A 20,038-nucleotide genomic window follows, 5' to 3' on the forward strand; every position below is an offset into this window, starting at 1 on the left:
GTATGTTTGATGGATCCTATCTTTCCCCTGACGTCCCCTTTACCTGGAAGGGTAAAGGCACTGGCACTGTGTGCCAGTGTAAGATGCAAAAATTTATAAATCATATCTCTACCTCCAAGGAGCTCATGGTTTAATAAGAGAACAGATACCCACTTTAAAAATAAACAAAGCCAAACCAGGCAAATTATGGGAACTAAAACCAACTGATAGTACGGGGGCGATGATATAAATATAGAATAGATGTAGATGTGGCTGTGGACCTGTTGTGCTATTTATACTTGTTTGATTAGCAGACATTTCTATAGCACATAAATGGACAAGGCATGTCTGCAGCAGATCTGATTTATGTGAGTATATTTTATTTCCCCAATTTTCCCATAGGAAAGCAGGAGTGCAGAAAATGGTTTCCACCTGCCCTTTCTCTGTGACCATTTGAGATCAAGAACTGTGTCTTCAATTCAACAAGCAGTGAAAGCATACACTGAAAAAAGCTCACGGAAGCTCTGACGGGGAGAGAAGATGGAGGGGCCAGTGATAATGTTAGAACAATGGCATAAGTTTATTTCTGGATCTATAATAAATATTTTAAAATTTATAAATCAGATTATGAAACAAAAATCATGAGGATTCACTTGATAAAGTTCTTATTGATGTCAAAATTGGGGTGGCATAGGAACAGAAATCTGCAGGCTATAAGGAACTTCATGATTTCCACCAGTGAAGTTTCCACTTGATTCTGTGCAGCTTCATGGTCAAAACAAATCACAGAGTGACACCACGGAACTCAACACAGATGATCTTCTCGTGGGAATGTGCTTGGCAAAGGAAGCCCTGAAAAAAGCCCTGTGTATGCCAGTGAATGTAGTCAGAATGATTCAGACTTGAACATTTTCAAAGCAGGGGTTGCCAGTTGTCGACTAGAATTGCAGAAAAGTTTTTAACTGTATACTAGCATGTAGTTTTGAGCAATATAACCTTCCAGTGAGTCTTCTAGGTTAAACTACTTACAAATTATGTAATTAAAACTACCTTAAAAATTTGAGCCAATAAAAAAAAATTGAGCCATTGAAAGGGTTATGGACTATGTAATACTTCCATTTTTCTAGAGGTTGTCAGCCCAAAATAGTTTTAGAAGTGTTGATATTAAGCTGCCCAAGCTGTCAATGATTAGATAGATCATTTGCCCATTGAAATAATAACTTCAGCCAAAGAGATCTTTTCCCCCCAGTTGCTATGGGAATGTGGCATGGGGCACATTAGTGAATTATCTGATGATGATAATTCTGATGGTAGGTAGGATCCAGTGCTGGCCTGTGTAGCCCTGGGATCCACAATATTAAAACATACTGAGTGCAGGGCACCTGGAGCTCAGGTCATGATCTCAGGGTTCTGTGATCAAGCAATGGGCTCCCTGCTCAGTAAAGAGTCTGCTTCTCCCTCTTCCCCTCGCCCTGCTCAGTCTCTTTCTTCCTCTCTCAAACACAAAAATCTTTAAAAAAAAAATATTGGGTGGGGCACCTGGCTCAGTTAAGTGCCCAATTCTTGATTTCGACTCAGTCTTGATTTCAAAGTCTTGAGATCAAGCTCCATGTCTGGCTCCATGCAGGGTGTGGAGCCTGCTTAGGATTCTCTCTCTCTCCCTCTCCCTCTCCCACTCCTCCATACCCATTCATGTGGGTACATGCTCTCTGAAAAAAAAAAAAAATCGGGTGATGCCAAGAGAAGTTTGCAGCTCTTTTTTTTTTTTTAAGATTTTATTTATGTATTCATGAGAGACACACAGAGAGAGAGAGAGGCAGAGACACAGGCAGAGAGAGAAGCAGGCTCCATGCAGGGAGCTTGATGCGGAACTCGATCCCAGGACTCCAGGATCATGCTCTGGGCCAAAGGCAGGTGCTAAACCGAGGAGCCACCCAGGGATCCCCCAGTTTGCAGCTCTTACAAAAAATAACAATTGAATCTTGTTTTGTTTAGAGAATGTAATGATTTGGAAGAATTAAAAATCAGGGAGTGAGTCCATTTTCTTTTCTTCTGCTTGGGTCAAATTGATTTGCCTTTGAGGCACATGAAGGCTAGGGGTATAGCCCTGTCATAGGTCTTGAGTCAGCCCTGTGTCCTGCAGTTTGACAGAAGCAGTCTGTCCCATCCATGCCCCCAGATCACTGCAGAGGCAGTAGTCTGAGGTTTGGCACTTAGCCCAGGATTTCTACATGTTCTAGATCATATTTCCTACATTTCTCTAAAGGGCCCCCAAACCCAAATGTCCTGTTTTCCCTTAGGGCATTGAAACACAGAGTATCTTCACATTTGGAAGCCCAGGGACTGTGGAGTAGAAAAATATGACTCCTTCCTCTCCTTCATATGTTTTGTTAGGTTCAAAAAAGCAGGTGCAAATCACAACTGAATTTGAAACCCCAAAAGAAGCCAAAGCAAATCAACTTAACAACACACAAAAAAAGCTTATTATAGCAAAACCTCCAAGCAATTATCAACTCCCTGGCTGATTTCAAAGCCCCCGTAGGACCTCATGTGGATTGAATCCCCATGATCTAGCCTCATGTGAGGACTGAGTGGGCTGTTCCGGAGCCAAATGTCTGCGGCTGTGGGTAAATATATTGATATCCTAGCAACTTGCAAAAGCCACAGTACCTTAGACAAGGGCTTGTTTTCACATTTTGTTAACAGGAGAGTATGTTTCAGATGGGGGCCTGGATATTTTGAGCCAATCAAAGAGGTTTTGATAAACACAAAGCCACTTCCTTTTGCTCATCCTTGGCTGTCCATTGCAAGCTGGAGTTTCTTCCCACTGAGCTACCCAGTGTCTTCCTAAAATTTAAAATTTGTTCTTTTTTTTAAGAGGTAGAAACCAATATTATTTATTCACCAAATTCTCACTAGTTTAGGGTACCTAGTTCCACACGCTTGTGCAGGGTCATTAAAATAGAGATGTTTAGGATGAGCTTTTAACCTTCAAGAACACTACTGAGTCAGGAAGGTTCAGTGTACCATCCATGCTAAACTGCTGCTTCTCACCTTGGTGTCCTCGCACTTGCCCTCCCCTCTGCCTGGACTGAATGCTCTAGTTCCCTATTCTTTATGGGGTGCGCCCTCCACCTCCACCCACACCTCCGAGATGCTCTGTACTTTGGTCCCACATCTGTTTCACATTTCTCACCTGGCATGGGATTATCTGAGATCCTGTTTATCACTTCTTCCTGACATATTCCTTTAGCCTGGAACATTTTCTGGCACGCGGTAGGCACATGATCATAATTGGTAGAATGAATGAGTGAATAAATTCACAAGAAAGCATCGTAGTATGCTGAAGCCTAACCGCTTCAGCTTAAATCTGGCATGAGTGCTTATGGTTTGGATGAACTTGGATGAGTTATTCAGCCTCCTAAGACTCACTTTCTCTGTCTGTAACAAAGGAATAAGACCTACTTTGCAAAGCTGTTGTGGGGATAAGCAAATTCGTATTAAGTACTTAGCAAAATGATGGATCCATGAATAGTAGCACTAGGATAGTTATCACTAACACATCTACTGATTGCCCACTATGTGCCAGATACTGTGCTAGGCACTGAGGATCTAAAATAAATAGGGAAATGTACCTGCTATCTATAAACTCCCAGCCTGGCTTGGGAGACAGGTATTTTAACAGAAATTAAAAGGCTATTTCACTAGTAAGTGGGATGAGGAATACAGAGGGCCAGCCTAACCCAGACTAGGGTGGAGAGATAAGATGAATAAGAAGGAATTCCCAAGAGAATGATCCTGAGGATCGTGAGATCCAAGTGGAAAAATAAACCCAGAATCTTTAAGGCCTCTCCAAACCCTGCCCTAAATATGTCTAACATGCTTCAGCATTTCCCTTCCCTTCTAAGTCATCTTCCTTTAGCTGTATTGTTGATTATGATTATTCTTTGAATTCCATACATGTGATGCTTTACAATTTGAAAGAACTTTTTGCACATCATGTGATTGTTTCATTAGCCTCTCCTAACTTCCCTGTGAAGCAAAGCACGTAATATACACCACCCAATCCATGAGTGAGAGAATTGAGGCTCAGATAAACCACACAGATTCCAGTGGTCAGCTAGATGTGAGCCCCAGGCCTGAACTAAGTCTGATGCATTTCAACTCCCTTAGACTGTAAACCCCATGAGCAAACCAGGGGCCCACCACCTCCGTACCTGTGCCCCACCACTTCCCCAACCTGAAATGCCTTCCCCATCCTCTCTCTGATCTTCCAAATCTTTCTCTGCTTTGAAGTCCCTGCTCTAAGCTTAACTCCCCTGAGAAGTCTCTCTCTGTCCATGCAGCATGGGAGGGGGGTTGGTGTCTCTTGAACTCCAAGAAAACTCACTCTCTAGGCCATAATAGTATACCGATATCCCCCGGAATCATGTTTATGGTTTATTTTCAGGTGCTTGTGTCTGCCTCCCACACCTGGCTGAGCCCCTGGAGGGAGAGACTGTGCTTTGTTAATCTCTATATTTGGTAGATAATACATGTTCAGTAAATGATTGTTGATTAAGGGAATAGCATCAGGTTGTTGTCAGCCAAGACTCCTTTTAGGCTGTTGGGGAATATGAGGAAAAGCAGATGAGCTTTTCTTGATGTAGAGATGCAAGTGAGATGGAGGACCAAGAAGCTCCTCATCATAATAACCACACAGATTGGGCAGTTCCAAGTAGAATAAGGTACAAGGTGCAATGGGAGATCCCAGGTGGTAGGGGGAGGAGAGAGTAGAAGGGAGGGAAGGGATGCAAGCGACTACAAAGGAGAGAGGGAATGGTGAGATCCAAAGATCTTAAAGCATGCGTAGGTACTGGCCAGGATGACATCAGGTATGGTACAATGCAGTGCAGAAAGAGGCCCCAAGGTCTAGAGAAGAAACCAAAACAAAACAAAACCAGCCTGGAGTCTTAAAAGGATATAAAGTGGATATAAAAATGTCTCAGGGCATCCTTTAAATGCCACCCTAAAGTCTAAATAGATTTGCCTCCTGAGTGGGTGGATGGATGGATGGATGATACGAACATCCACCCAGGAAGAATAAAAAGGGAACATAGGTCAAAGATGAGCTCTCAACTCTGAATACTAGAGTTGGTGGCGTTAATAACTATGTGCTGATAAGAGCAACATAAGTTTATTACTAAATAATCAAGAAATAATGGTAAGCAATTTAAAAACCGGCTGTAAATTTCTCGACCCAGACGCAACCACTGCTAACGTTGGTGTAGGTTCTTCCAGTCTTTCTTTTGTCTGTCTCACCCAGCTGCTGCTCATCCAGCCATATCCCTACCATCCTGCATATTTATCTGTGACCCTTCTATCCAGCTGCACACCTGTCTATCCATCTATACACTTTTATTTTTATTTTTTTTAATTTTTATTTATTTATGATAGTCACAGAGAGAGAGAGAGAGAGAGAGAGAGAGAGAGAGAGGCAGAGACACAGGCAGAGGGAGAAGCAGGCTCCATGCACCGGGAACCCGACGTGGGATTCGATCCCGGGTCTCCAGGATCGTGCCCTGGGCCAAAGGCAGGCACCAAACCGTTGTGCCACCCAGGGATCCCCATCTATACACTTTTAAACAAAAGTAGGCTCATATGGTACTTTATATTTTGTAACCTAATTTTTCTAACCAACTTATTATGAGAATCTAGTTATGCCTACCTATTTTAGTCTAATGTTAATAGTACAAAGAAAGCACTAAAGTTGGTATCATAATCCCCTGCTTTTTTTGCCACTGTGGAAGATGCTTCAATGAAGAGTGTTGGTCTCCTTTTGGTCCAAACTTATAGCAGAGAGCCTCCCTTTCTCTAAAGCTCATGAGGCTCTGGGTTGATGAGGCAGGACTTGAACTTGATATGGATTCATATTTAATCCTCTCACATAAATCAGCTGCCTCCCAAAGTGACATCATTTCATGCCCAGTGTATCCTTCCCCACAGCAGCCAGGCAGGGTAGAGGAGTCTTTGCCACAGTGCAGATACACTGGTGCAGCCACCGGTAATGGCAGGCTGTCTCCCACTGATCTGCTTTGACGGCATCGGCTCTCCTGGCATCTTCACAGCACAAGTGATTCAGTGCTGTCATCTAATGCAGCTGCAAGGAAAGATGATGATGGATTTATGGTGTGCAGCGATGACTTCGTGACCCACAGATGGAAAAGCAGATGCTTTTGAAATAAGACTAGTCAATGTGGCAAGAAGGAGGTGAGAGGGACCAAGCCTATTAGCAAAATCGAACCCATCCTACTACTTCTTTAGGATTTAAATATTCAAAGCCCCCTCCCTCATAACTTATAGAAAAAAAAATACCAACCTTTTCAGTCCAGCAAAGAAGTAACTGATGTGGTGGAAAGAGGACTAGCTTGAAGGCCAGAAGCTATAGATTCTAACTGCAGTTCTTCTACCCACAAGCAGTGGGACCTGGGCGTATCACTGTCTTCTGGGGCTTATTTTTCTCCATCTCTAAAATGATCATACACAGATGATGTATGCATGTTTGAATAAATGAGTCAGTGAAAAGCCATGCATCATCCAAAAATCATTTTTTGGGTTTTCATATGCTGGTTTTCATGTACAGGGGTTACACAGTCGAGCAAGAGAGACCAGCCTCTGATTTTGAAACTTGCACTCTAGGGGTGTGGGTGTAGGGGTCAGAATATAAAATAATCTAATACTCTGTCAAATAGTGATAAATGCTCTGCCGAAATCAAAGCAGCAGGGATGATAGAGACCAATTCAGGGCTTGGGTTGGGTTGCATAGTCAGGAGATGGTGACCTGGCAGCCAAGGCTGGAATAAGAACATAGACAAAGCCACAGGTCCAGCTGGAGAGAAACAATCTAGCTGAGGAAACCAGCGTAACAAGGCCTGGTAAGCAAACATGAGCTTGGTGTTCAGCTAACTAAACATATATTTACCGACTCTCCCTCAGCTAGACTCTGGGGGTACAAGAATGAAAAAGAAGAGTACAGGCACCCCCCTCCCTGGCCTTACAGTGCAATAGATGGGCCAGTCAACAGGTGATCGTGCAACTGTGATGAGCATTGTGACGATGAGCAGGAACTAAGAATGATTCTAGGAAAATGTGACAGGTGCCTCTAATCTAGCCCAAGAAGGTTGAGATGCTTTGCCTGAGGGGGTGAGATTGAAACTGAAATCAGGACAACCAAAGTAAAAACAAAATGAAACAAGCCAGCACGGGACTTGAATTCTAACCTACTACGGTCTCTCTCCCCACGCCTCTCTTTGGCTGCCACATGCCTGTGATTCTGCTGGACCTTAAGTGATTGTTGGGGGAAATTCTTGACTCATTTGGAGGAAGGAAGACCAGGACATTGCGGGGAAAATATTTTAAATTCATTAAAGCATTCAATTAAACATTCATATGGTCACATTATCACTTCCTGCAGTACTTCTCAGACGTTGGCTCAAATCACAATCCTGTAGTGGACTGGTTAAAACACTGGGCATTAGTTCCAGGCCCTGAATATCTGCTTCAGGATGCTTAGGTGGTGTCTGAGAATTTGCAGTTCTCACAAGTGCCCAAGTGATGGAGATGCTGCTGGTCTGGAACCAAACTTTGAGAACCACTGCCTTAGAGGGAGTGCTTGACTCTCTGGCGAGGACTTTTAGCACCATGGCAGTGTTTTCTAATTCTCCTCAAAGCTGGTAGAGGACAAAAAGAGCAGAGCTGGAGGCAGGAGCTGTTAGTCCAGGGCAAACGGGGCTCTTCCAGAAAGATCCTCTCCAGCCTAGTTTCCACTTCAGACATTTTGGTCCCAGTAGATCCCAGAGAGCAACACCTACTCTTGCTTTGGCATTTGTGTCCTAATACATACACAATTTAGATTTTTTTTTCTTAGTTTTTGAAAGAAAGGTAGCAGGGCTTTGCCAACCTAAGTACATAAGCTCCAAACATGTATTTTCCACCTGTCCTCTTGGGTAGCTTATCCTCAGGTCTTTTTTTCTGTCTTGTGGCTTCCAAAGTCCATACTAATTTTCTACTGGGCCAACTCCCCAAAACATGACTGTGATGGCCTCTGAACAATGTCCAGACAAATCCACTGGGCAGTGTGTGAAGTCTATGAAAGGAATGGACCCCAGCTTTGCAGCCCCGCTAACTCTGGATCAGAATTCCCAGGCCAACCACTTAGCATCAACTTTCCATGGGCATTGCCTAACCTCTTTTAGCCATAGTAGAATGGTGGAGGAGAGGCAGTAAAGGCTCCACAGTGTTGTTGGGATCATTTCAAGAGATGATGGATATTAAGCCTCTGGGGCATAGGAAGTGCCCAGTAGGTAAGAGACTCTCACATTCTTCATTTAAAGTGGCACTGGATATAGAATTGCTGGCTCCAGGTTCATCAATCTGTCTCACATTTCCCCAGGCCTCAAGGACACACAATAGAGAATAGTGAGCCATCACTCCATGCTCACCATGCCCTCCTCCATGGCATAATTTCAGGCCCTTGACACCTTTTTTGCCTAGATTATTGCAATGGCTTCCAAAAGACTCTTCTGCCTTCAGAATGCCCCTACCTACAAACTCTTCCTCATTACCACCAAAGGAATTATTGTAAAGCAGAGGTTTGATAATGGCTGCCAAAAATTCATCAGAGACTCTCCACCATCCAGAACAGGGGCCACAGCCTGAGAGCCTGCAGAAGACAAAAAGAAAACAGAAATGAGTGCCAGGACCATGGGTAGGCCATGGAGAACGGTGAGGATTGTGGAGCATGAACTGAAGCATGGCTGTCTAAAGACATTCAATCTCAGAATTCTGTAAAATCCTCTGTGAGCCAAATAAAACTTGTCCTGGTACTGAGTGTAGCCTTGGACTGCCAGCAGATGAGAGCTGATTTGGAGTATGAAGTCCAAGCTCCTTAGTCTGGTTTATAAGGATTAGCCTCCTTCTTGCAATGCTCTGACTTAAAATTCATACAACTGTCAGACTACTTGCAGTTCTTCTGCACATGGCCTGCTGGTCCTCTGCTCTGTACCTTGATCAAGCCTGGAATTCCTTTTCCCTGCTCTTCAATTGGCAAAATCCTGCTCATCCCTGTAAAACTCATTTCAGGTAACATCTCCTCCAGGAAGCCCTCTTTGTATTCATTCCTGGTTCTGTTAAATGGATTATGTGCCATTTCCTGGTCCTGATTTTTCTCCATCATTTTATTTATCAAGTGGTAAATATAGTCATATCTCTTGCATCTGCCTCCCCTGCCAAGATGTAAGCGGCTAGACCAGGTGTTGATCACCTTATACATAGCAAAAAGGAGCTGGTTTGAACATTCTTTAAAGGATGAATGGGGAGGCAGGTGGCCCCCAGAGTTGTGGTAGAGAGTCTAACCAATGGCACAAGGGGTGCACCCATCAGCGACAGGCAGAAATTGGGAGAAATACAGGACTGGTCACCCCTATCTCCCTCCTCAGGCATCAAGGGAATGGGGACAATGAAAGCAACAGAACTAAGAAGCAAGAATGTCCTTGACTTTTTCTCTTAACTGCTAAAGAACATCTCTCCTTATTGCTGATTTAGATTCTGAAGGGAAAATCTGATTGTCAGATTAAATCACCTCAGGCCCTGATGAGACAGCTGCCCACACCAGACCACCCCCACCAGCTGGCCAGACTGCATATTGGCTGCCTGTGGGCAGGGCTCCTCCTTGGTTCAGCTGAAGTAGGACCATCTGCTGACATGGCACCTTCCATGGATAGAATCTCCCTGGAGGGACTTTGTGGCAAATATTCTCTGGCCTGCACTAGATGGGGTTCATGGCCAACACCAAGGTGAGGCAAGCAAGGTGCCTAGGATGCAAAATTTAAGGAGAGATTACTCTTAGGGCTATGCCAGTGTCTTCCTCTATTCCCAGTCCTGATGGGGATGATTCTCTGCATGACTCCAAGGATGTCACTGTCTGATCTTCAGCCTCTCCATCCGTAAAATCAAGGAGTCAAACAATTTGGCTTTGTTAGGTTCTTTCTGGCTTTGAAACTCCTTTATACTCCTCTCAGTTTCTGGGATAGCTCATCCTCCTCCACTTACCCCTGGACTTTCCCCTTATGTCCGAGAGGGGGCCTGATCATCTCTAGATTGGCTTCCCCAGCAAAGCTTCCCTTGACTTCCAAGGGCCTGCCTTAGCAAACGCAGTCATGAAAGAACAACATAACATCTGTTCTGGGCCTTCACAAAGGACATGCCTCACATTCCTTCCCTCAAAGCAAAATTGATCGGCCTTGACCTGGGGCTGCACCAGGGAAAAGTAACCCTCAGGGGGATGGGGTGCCATTCGGTGCCCAGATGAGGTCAGTTACCACATGGTCCCTGGTAGCCCTGAGGTATGAGAGGTATTTGCCTCCCCTATTAATCACTCGCAAGAGTGAATATCTTAGGTTGAATGGACAGTTTTCATCTTAGCAGACAAAGGGATCTAAGGCTTGACTGCCACTTAGTGAAAGTCCAGGTAGGCTTCTTCCTCTGAGAGGTAGCCGAAGGACCACAGAGGCAAGAAGGGAGAAATGACCGAAGGGAGCAGTGAGGTAGTAAGGGGGTGTTATTCATCCAGTCCAATCTCAGATCTGATACTTGCATCCAAGCTAAGAGGGTTGCATCAGTCATCCTCCTCCAGAGGCAGCTCATTTCACTGTTGGATGGCACAGATTATTAGAAATATCTTTTATAATGATAAACCAAAGTACGTCTCCTTGACACATTCATATATTAGTGTGGAAGATGAGCAAGTAAATTTCTCATCTAAATAGTTGCTTTTAAAACATTTGAAGATGTTATCACATCCAACTTGAATCTCCTATGCCCTGTGCAAAGGAAAAAAGTCCCTATATCTTTTGGTTCATCCTTCTATGACAAGTTTTCCAGGTACCCATCCCCCCCTGGCTTATCCTGGAATCCCTCTTAAGGAATCACAGTGCATTGGTGACCTTCACATAGTGTGAGGCCAGAACTGCACATGGTTATGCAAGCGTAGAGAGCAGATCAATCATCTTAACTCACAGATGCCATTGGGTGATGACAGAGCCAGGGCAGAGCCCAGTTCTCCAGATTTCAAGGTACCTATGGTAGATGGAGAAATACTAATATCATATTTTGCATGGAATTTACCACATGTGTCCTGTCCCTCAGGGCTCCTGTGGCCCAAGCATCTGCCCAAAGCCAGCATATCCATAATTGCAGAAATGCTGACCAACTAGATGTGCTTTCAGCTCATTCAAATCAATGACAATTACATGGCTAGTGCTAAAAAAGTGGTTAATGTAGACTAAGAAAAAGAGCTGGGTGAGGGCTCAAGTCTCTGATTTATATCCATGTTGCCTAAAATGTCCTCCTTTTCTTGATTACCGATTCTCAGTTTCCTTTTACAGTACATTACCAGCAAACTCATGCCTATATGTTAGCTGTTTCCTTGGCTTCCTTCAGCCTAGTATTCTGTAGTAATTATTCCATCTTTTCATATGATAACCACATTTTAAATTCTATTTTTAATTATCTTGTGATTTTCTCTTTAAGAATTATATTAGTCCCATGAATTTTCCACAGTATTGCTGTAGAAATGGGAAAGAATGCTATTCTTGACGTACTCCATTGGTTTCAGCTGCTACCTATATACTATGACATCTCCCACACTTTCACTCCAAACTACATCTGGAGCTTTCATCTCAAATCGTGCTGTATACTTTGCAATGGAACCTCTCCTTTGGGAGTCCCATGGGTACTTAAAATTCATCATCTTTCTTTCCCATCCAAACCTCCAATAATCTACTATGATTAATGGTCCTGTGATCACTGCCAATCAAGGCTCTCTGTATTGCTGAGAGATAAAATTCATGTTTCTTGATCATCCACTGCAAAGTTTAACATCAGTGTAGTGCAATTATTATCCCTATTTTGTAGATATGGAGACTGAGACACACTCTCATGTCCCATACTTGATCCTTTAACAAATGTGGTGGACAATATTTTCAAAGCACACCTAGAATTCTAATGCAGTTCTACACATTTGTAGCATAAGTACCGTGGCTCTGGTCATCATTTTCTCCTGCTGTAGTTATTCCAATTTCATCCAAATGGGTCTCTCTTCTTCCACACTTGCTCCTCTAATACCCAATTTTTGTAAAGTTTCCAGAGTGAAGTCATCACGTGATTCAGGTCAACTCCCCGTTACATTTCCATCTCACTTAAAATAATATTCTTTTAATTGTCCTTAAGGCCCTTCATGATATGCTGACACTTCCTTTTAGAACCTCAACTGCTCTTTCTCCTACCCCCTTCTGCTCCATTGCATGGGCTTCCCTACACTGCCACAGACATTCAAGACACTTTTGCCTGAGGGTCCTTGTACTTGTTCTTTCCTCTACCAGGAATATACTTCCCCCAGGTACCCACGTGGTTCGCTCCCTCATTCCCTTCAGGATCCAGTCCAAATTGGATCTTATCAGAGAAGTTTCCCCTGAACACTCTGTATATAAACTTCACTCTCCTTCTATCCTCACCTGTGCACTTTAATTTTCTTTCCAACACATGGTTTTTTTTATTTGTTGTCCAGGCCCTCTCACTGAAATATAAATCTCATAAACTTATATTCTAATGACAAAATCTGGTTTATCTTATATTTAGTAAGTGCTCAATAAATATTCAGTGAATGAATGACTTAGAGGCAACTGGCAAAGCAGGGAGTATCCAAGATGGTATGGAATTCAGAAACCATCACCAAGAAGAGTTATTTACAAGGAGGAGGGGGTTTTGAGCTAGAAGCTATTTGAGCTATAGGACCAGGAAGAGAGTCATAAAAACTAACTTCAACTACTTGAAAGACTGGCAAGCAGACTTACTCTGAATGTTCCATAAGGTAAAACTAGGACTAACGGGTAGCTTGCCAGGTGGGAAAAGGGGGAAGTGGCAGTTATTCAGGACAAAAAGAATTATATGAACACTGTGTTGATGCTAAGACATGGAAGGACATGGCTTGTTTGTTGAATACCAGTTAGCCATGTGTAGCTGGAGGTGAGGGGTGATAGATGAGGCCAGGAAGATATACTTGATGGGCGTGTATGCCTTGTCAAGGAGTTTTGACTTTTATTGCACTCATTCATTAATTTATGTAAGCATCATATGCTCCACGTTTAATGAACACAGACTTTCAGGCTTTCTGCTGGGTCCTGGGAATGTAAAGCCTGGAGTATAAAATCTGTCTGTAAAGGATGTTAATGGGTATTTATCAAGTTCTTTTTTTTTTTTTTATTTATTTATCAAGTTCTTAATGGCCTCTACACATAAGAGGTGCTCAAACAATATTAAATGCCTGAATGCAGGCTAAGCTTTTCTAGTTAACTTTCTTGACAATCCTGTGAAGCAAATGGAATTGTGCTCATTTTATAGGTAAGGAAACTAAGTTTTAGAGAAGTAAGGTTTCTGTCCCGTCTCTACACAGCTGGTTAAATTTTATGCCATAATTTAGTCCATCTCAGACATCATTTTTTTTTTTATTTTCTCTTTTGCATTGTGCCCTTTCATCTCCTCAAAGGAGTTCAGACTTATAAATGCCTTCAAGAGCAGAGAAGTAGAAAGAGGAGGAATGGATCTACTCTGCCTATCCAGGAGAGTTTTGGGAGGGGCTTTTTAAAATGAATGAATCTGTTTGATTTCCTTAGTCACATAGTTACCAAGTACCTAGAATGTTCAAACTGCTTTACTGCCCAAACTGCTTTACTGTCAACTCCTGGGAAGTAAGGGGCACCATGGTTAAATGTGCCAGCCTTGGGTTAGATAGTCTGGGGTTTTAACATCTGTTTTCCCTTGATTAGCTGTATGAACCTGGGCATATCAATTGATCTTGTTAGCTCTCAGTCTCCTCATCCCTAAAATGAAGATTAAACATTGTACCTCTCAGGGGGTACCTAGTTGGCTCACGGTTGTGAGTTCAAGGCCTAGACTGGTGTAGAGTTTACTTAAAAAAAAAATTGTACCTCTTAGAACTTTACTACAGATCCTATGGATATTAAAGGAAAATAAGGAATACTATGAGTAACTCTATACCCACAAATTTGATAAACTAGATAAAATGAACCAATTCCATAAAAGACACAATTTGCCAAAATGTGTCATGCAAGAAGAAATAGATAATTTGAATAGGATATAGGCTATGTCTATTAAATATATTGAATAGATAATTAATAACTCCCCAAAGCACAAAGCACCAGGCCAATAGGTTCAATATTGAATTCTACAAAACATTTTTTAAAATTATATCAATTCTACATGATCACTTTCAGAGAATAGAAGCAGAGTAAATACTTCCTAACTCATTCTATGAGGCCAGAATTACCCTAGTATCAAAAAAAAAAAGAAAGAAATAAAGGAAAAGAAAAGAAAAAGACATTACAAGAGAAAAAAAAAAAAAGCCTACAGACCAATATCTGCCTTGAACATAAAGGCAAAACTCAACAAAATATTAGCAAATTGAACTCAACAACATATACAAAGAATTATATGTCACTTGCCAGGTGGGTTTTATCCTAGATATACAAGACAGGTTGAACATTAGAAAAATCAATCCATGTACTCTATCACATCAACAGGGTAAGAAAGAAAAATCACATGATTACATGATCATACAATAGATGCAGGAAAAAAATCACTTGACAAACTCTAATACTCCTTCATGATAAAAACTCTCAACAAACTAGGAATATGAAGAATATCTACAAAAAACCTACACCTAGCATCTTACTTAATGGTGAGTAAATTGAGACTTTCCCACTTTATCAGGTACAAGGCAAGGATATCCCCTCTTACCACTCCTTTTCAACATTGTACTGAAAGAAGTAATAAGACAAGGAAAGGAAAAAACAAGTAAACAGACTGACAAGGAACAAACAAAACCAACTGTACACAGATAACATGATCATCTAAGTAGAAAATCTGAAACAAAAACATTCTGGGAACTAATAAGTGATTATCACAAGGTTGCAAAACATGAGGTCAGTATGTGAAAGTCAATTGTCTTCCTACATATCAGTGATGAACAGATGCAATTTGAAATGAAAAATATAATACCATTTACATTGGTATCTGACAAGATGAAATACTTAGGTATAAATCTAACAAATGATATATAAAATCTATATGACAAAAACTATACAACTCTGATGAAAGATATTAAAGAAAAACTAAATAAATGGAAAGATGCTATCCTTGTTCATAGGAGTACTCAATACTGCCAAGTTGTCAGTTCTTTGCAACTTGATTTATATATTCAATGCAGTCCCAATTAAAATCTCAGCAAGGTATTTTTATGATATTAACAAACTGATTCTAAAGTTGATGTGCAGAAGCAACAGAATCAAAATAGCCAATACTGAAGGAAAAGAACAATGTTGGAAGACTGACACTACCTGAATTCAAGACTTAACTATAAAGCCACAGTAATCAAGATAGTGTGGTATTGGTAAAAGAATAGACAAATCAATGAAATGGAATAAAGAGCACAGAAATAGGCCCACAGAAATATAGTCAACTGGCCTTTGACAAAGGAGCAAAGGTAATACGATACAGCAAATTTAGTCTTTTAAAAAAATTGTGCTGGAACAACTGGACATACACATGCAAAAAAAAAAAAAAAAGTGAACCTAGATATAGACCTTATACCATTCACAAAATTTAGCTAAAATAGATCATAGACCTAAATACAAAATACAAACTATAAAATGCCTAGAAGGTGACATAAGAGAAAATATAGACGTGAGCATGGTGATGCTTTTTAGATGCCTTACATTACCCAAGACATGATCCATGAAAGAAATAATTGATAAACTGGACTTCATTAAAATTACAAACTTCTGCTCTGTGAAAGACAATATCAGGGGAATTAGAAAACAAGCCAGAGACTGGAAACTGTCTGAGTTTCCTTTCCTTGTCTGAGAAAATATCTGCAAAAGATATATTTGATAAAAGACTATTATCCATAATACACAAGGAACTCTTAAAACTTAATGATAAGGAACCAAATAACCTGATTTTAAAAAGAGCCAAGATCTTGATAGACACCTCACCAAGGAAGATCTATAGGTGGCAAATGAAAAGATGACCCACATCATATGTCATCAAGAAACTGCAAGTTGAAACAATGATGAAATGCCACTATATACCTATTAGAATGCTCCAAATCCGGAACACTAGCAACACCAACACTAGTGAGGCTATGGACCAACTGGAGCTCTCATTCATTGCTGGTGGGAATGCAAGATGGCACAGCCACTTTGGAACATAGTTCGGAGGTTTCTCACAAAACTAAACATACTCTTTTTTTTTTTAAAGATTTATTTATTCATAAGATACACAGTGAGAGAGGCAGAGACACAGGCAGAGGGAGAAGCAGGCTCCATGCAAGGAGCCCAACATGGGTCTTGATCCTGGGTCTCTAAGATCAGGCCCTGGGCTGAAGGCGGTGCTAAACCGCTGAGCCACCCGGGCTGCCCCATACTCTTCTCATATGATCCCCCAAATGCACTCCTTGGTATTTAGCCAAAGGATTGAAAACTTATATCCAAAACCCTGCACATGAACATTTATAGCAGCTTTATTCACAATTGCCAAAACTTAGAAGAAAGGAAGATGTCCTTTGGTAGGTGAATGGATAAACAAACTGTGGTACATCCAGACAGTGGACTATTATTCGGTGCTAAAAAGACATGAGCTATCAAGCCATGAAAAGACTTGGAGGGACCTTAAGTGCATATTACAGAGCAAAAGAAGCCAATCTGCAAACACTACCTACTATCTGAGTTCAACTATATGACAACTGGAAAAGACAAAATTATAGAAAGAGTAAAAAGATCAGTGGTTGCCAGGGGTTGGGATGGTGAGGAAAGGATGAATAGGTGTAGCATGAACTTTTAAAGCAGTGAAAATGCTTTATATAATATTATAATGATGGATATATGTCATTATACATTTGCTCAAACTTATAGAATGTACGATACCAGGGGGAAACTGTGGACTTTGGGTAATTAGGATGTGTCAGTGTAGGCTCATTAATGGTGATGCATATATTACTCTGGTAATGGATGTTGGTAAAGGGGAGCCGATGCATGTGAAGGGACGGGGGATATATGAGACATCTCCATAACTTTCCTTCAATTCTACCTCGAACCTTAAACTGATCTAAGAAAATGAAAGCTTAATTTTTAAAAAATGTACCTCTTATAGGAGATTATTATGAAATTAAATGAGATAATTCATATAGAATTTTTAGGAAAATTTCTGGCACAAAATAAATAATCAGTGACTCTCAGTCATGGGACGATGAGGAAAATGGTAATGGGAATATTCAGGCTCTAACTGACAAAGCCAAAAACACGTCTGGCTAAAAAAGACCGCTTAGTGGCTTCCACTAAAAAGCTATTCAGAAAACAAGCTGAGACACCATCCTTCATAGTCCCACACTAAGAAGGGCTGTGCCTGAGGAAAGGTGAGGAGAAAGGCATAGTTGCTCCCCAGCCCACAAAGCTATAAAACCCAAGAAAGAGTTTGGTTTTATTCTGTTCTAAGTCCTTTTTAAATGAATTCTCCTCTTCAAGGAAATACTATGACCTTTCCCTTGAGCCTAATTGGGTTGCCTATAAATATACACATTTAAGAATATTAACACAATATATTGTAAAAGTTTTTCTTTGCTTTGGGATGCTAATCTATATTTTGTGCATGTTGCACCTATGCTCTGGGTGGCTGCTCTAATATTTTTTGCTGAGGCAGCCAGGGTACACCCACCCAAATGCATTTCATCTAAACACGCTTTGCTATGGGATATCTTGGTAATCAGGGAAGACAAAGCAGATTGAAAGTATGTGAGAGGCCAGTTTCCTAATGAGCTGAATCATGTTCTGTTGATAGAAACCACTCCACATAAGGCAAGGGTGGAAGAGAGTGGGAGAGAGGGGAGGGTGGAACCTGGGGGTCAGGTTGTGATGAGGTGGGAGTTTGGTCAAACCATGGGGTCTGACTGGGATGCCAGGCATGAGAAAGTAAACTTCAGCACAGATGTCTATGATGTGGAGTAACCCCACATATTTATATTTCAAAACCAATTTCCTGGGGAGGGGGGTGGGATTTTTGGGAATTCACAGCATGTTGTTAAGGTCAGACAATCATTGGGAATTGGTTTTCTTCTCCCAAAACTCCATAACATTCAGTAGGAGGAAAGCCCAAGTAAATGACCCACTTCAACTCCTGATAAAATGCAAGAAAAAAGTACAAGTTATATTTATTGAAAATTTACTATATGCTTTCCTTAATTTTTCTCTAATTATCACAGAGTAAGTTACTAGGGGTCAGAGAGAAGCAGTAATTAGTATTTGAAGTCCCAAATGTTCCAGAAGGGCTCTGGGAATATGTCGGGGCGGGGGGGGGGGGGGAGGAAGACGATCACTGTTTAAGTCACTTTCCGAGTTGTGGACCGAGCCAGGGATGTGCGCGGTCAGTGAACACGGCCTGTTCCAGGTCATTCCAGGGAGTTCTGCTCCAGTTCAAAGGGCTGTTCCTGCAGGGAACAGGTTTGCCCCTGTTCCTGCAGGGGTGACTTTGGAGGCCCCAAAAGACTTCCCAACCGAGATGAGGGAGGACAGGTCGTTTCTTTCCCTTGAAAATGACTCAGCCAAGCCCATCATGCCAACCTTCTGAGAGAGTGAACAAAATAGTAATGCTCATTCAGCCTCCAAGGAGGACTTGCTGTCACTTATCCTTATTTTGCTATGCTGGAAGTAGATTTGCCAGATAAAATACAGAAGCCCAAATTTGAATTTCAGATAAACAATGAAAACATTTTTGGTATAAGCCTGTTATAAATGTTACATGAGATACCCTAAAAATTACTTATTATTTATCTGAAGTACAAATTTAACCAGGTGTCCTATATTTCTGTTTGCTGAGTCTGGTCACTCCTTCCACAAGTCACTAAACTTCTTACAAGTCTTTTCCCTTCCAGGTGGTGAGAGGTAGTGTGACAGAGCACAACTTGCAAAATGAGAATAATGTTAGAATATGCCCCCTGGGGGGGACTTGAGCCTCCCATCACTGAGAGATCACTTGATGTTTGCCATTCCTTCCCTGTATCTTTAATCCCTCACTACTCAGCTCCTGGGGATCAAAAGCATGGACCCAGAGGCAATTGCTTGGTTTGAGCTCCAGCTCCACAGATTGCTAGCCATATGACTTTGTATTAAAAAATGTAATCTCTCCGTGTGATTCCAGTTTTCTCATCTATGAAATGGGGTTAATAATAGCCATACCTTACAAAGTTGTTCCAAAGCTTTTAAGTGCTTAGATCAGCGTTTGGCCTTGGGGAAGAAAAAAATGTTATTATTTTCATTATCCCTGTTGTTATTCCCTGTTAACCTTATGTAAAAGGCATTGGACTATGAGAATCATGTTGTCAACTTCAAAGCTGGGACAGAATTTGGGGTCTCAGGAGGCTTTGCAGAGCCTCTATAATCCAGACAAGGAAAAGACTTGAGGAACATTTCTTTAGTGTAATTCTCTTGTTTTACAGATGAAGAGAAAATTCAAGGCAGAGAGGCCACAGGGCTGGCTCCAAGCTCCACAGGTTATTAAGGGTAAGGTCTTGGGGTATAAGGGCAAATATAGATCAAAAGAAACCAAAGGAATTGAGCTAATGATGGCGATTCTTTTGCTAGAACCACAGAATTACAGGAATCTAGAGTCACCAGGAATAGCCACAGCAAAATTCACAGCAGGGCCAACCTAAGGCAAGATACTGGCATAGAGTCCAGTGTTCTTGGGGTCCTAGTCTCAGTGTTTCCTCATGTTTCCTTGTGTCTTTTGGCAAGTCCTCACCTTTTCTGGCCTTCCATGTCCCATCTGTACAAAAAGATAATCATCTTAGCTGTGTCTGCTTCCTATTGCAAAACCTTTGGAAGGAATGACACCCCGGCTGCCTCCCAAAAATTTACTACCCTGCTTTACCCTTGCGACCTCTCCCCGGCTC

This window comes from Canis aureus, chromosome 3, assembly GCF_053574225.1.
Source record: "Canis aureus isolate CA01 chromosome 3, VMU_Caureus_v.1.0, whole genome shotgun sequence".
Lineage (NCBI taxonomy): Eukaryota > Metazoa > Chordata > Mammalia > Carnivora > Canidae > Canis > Canis aureus.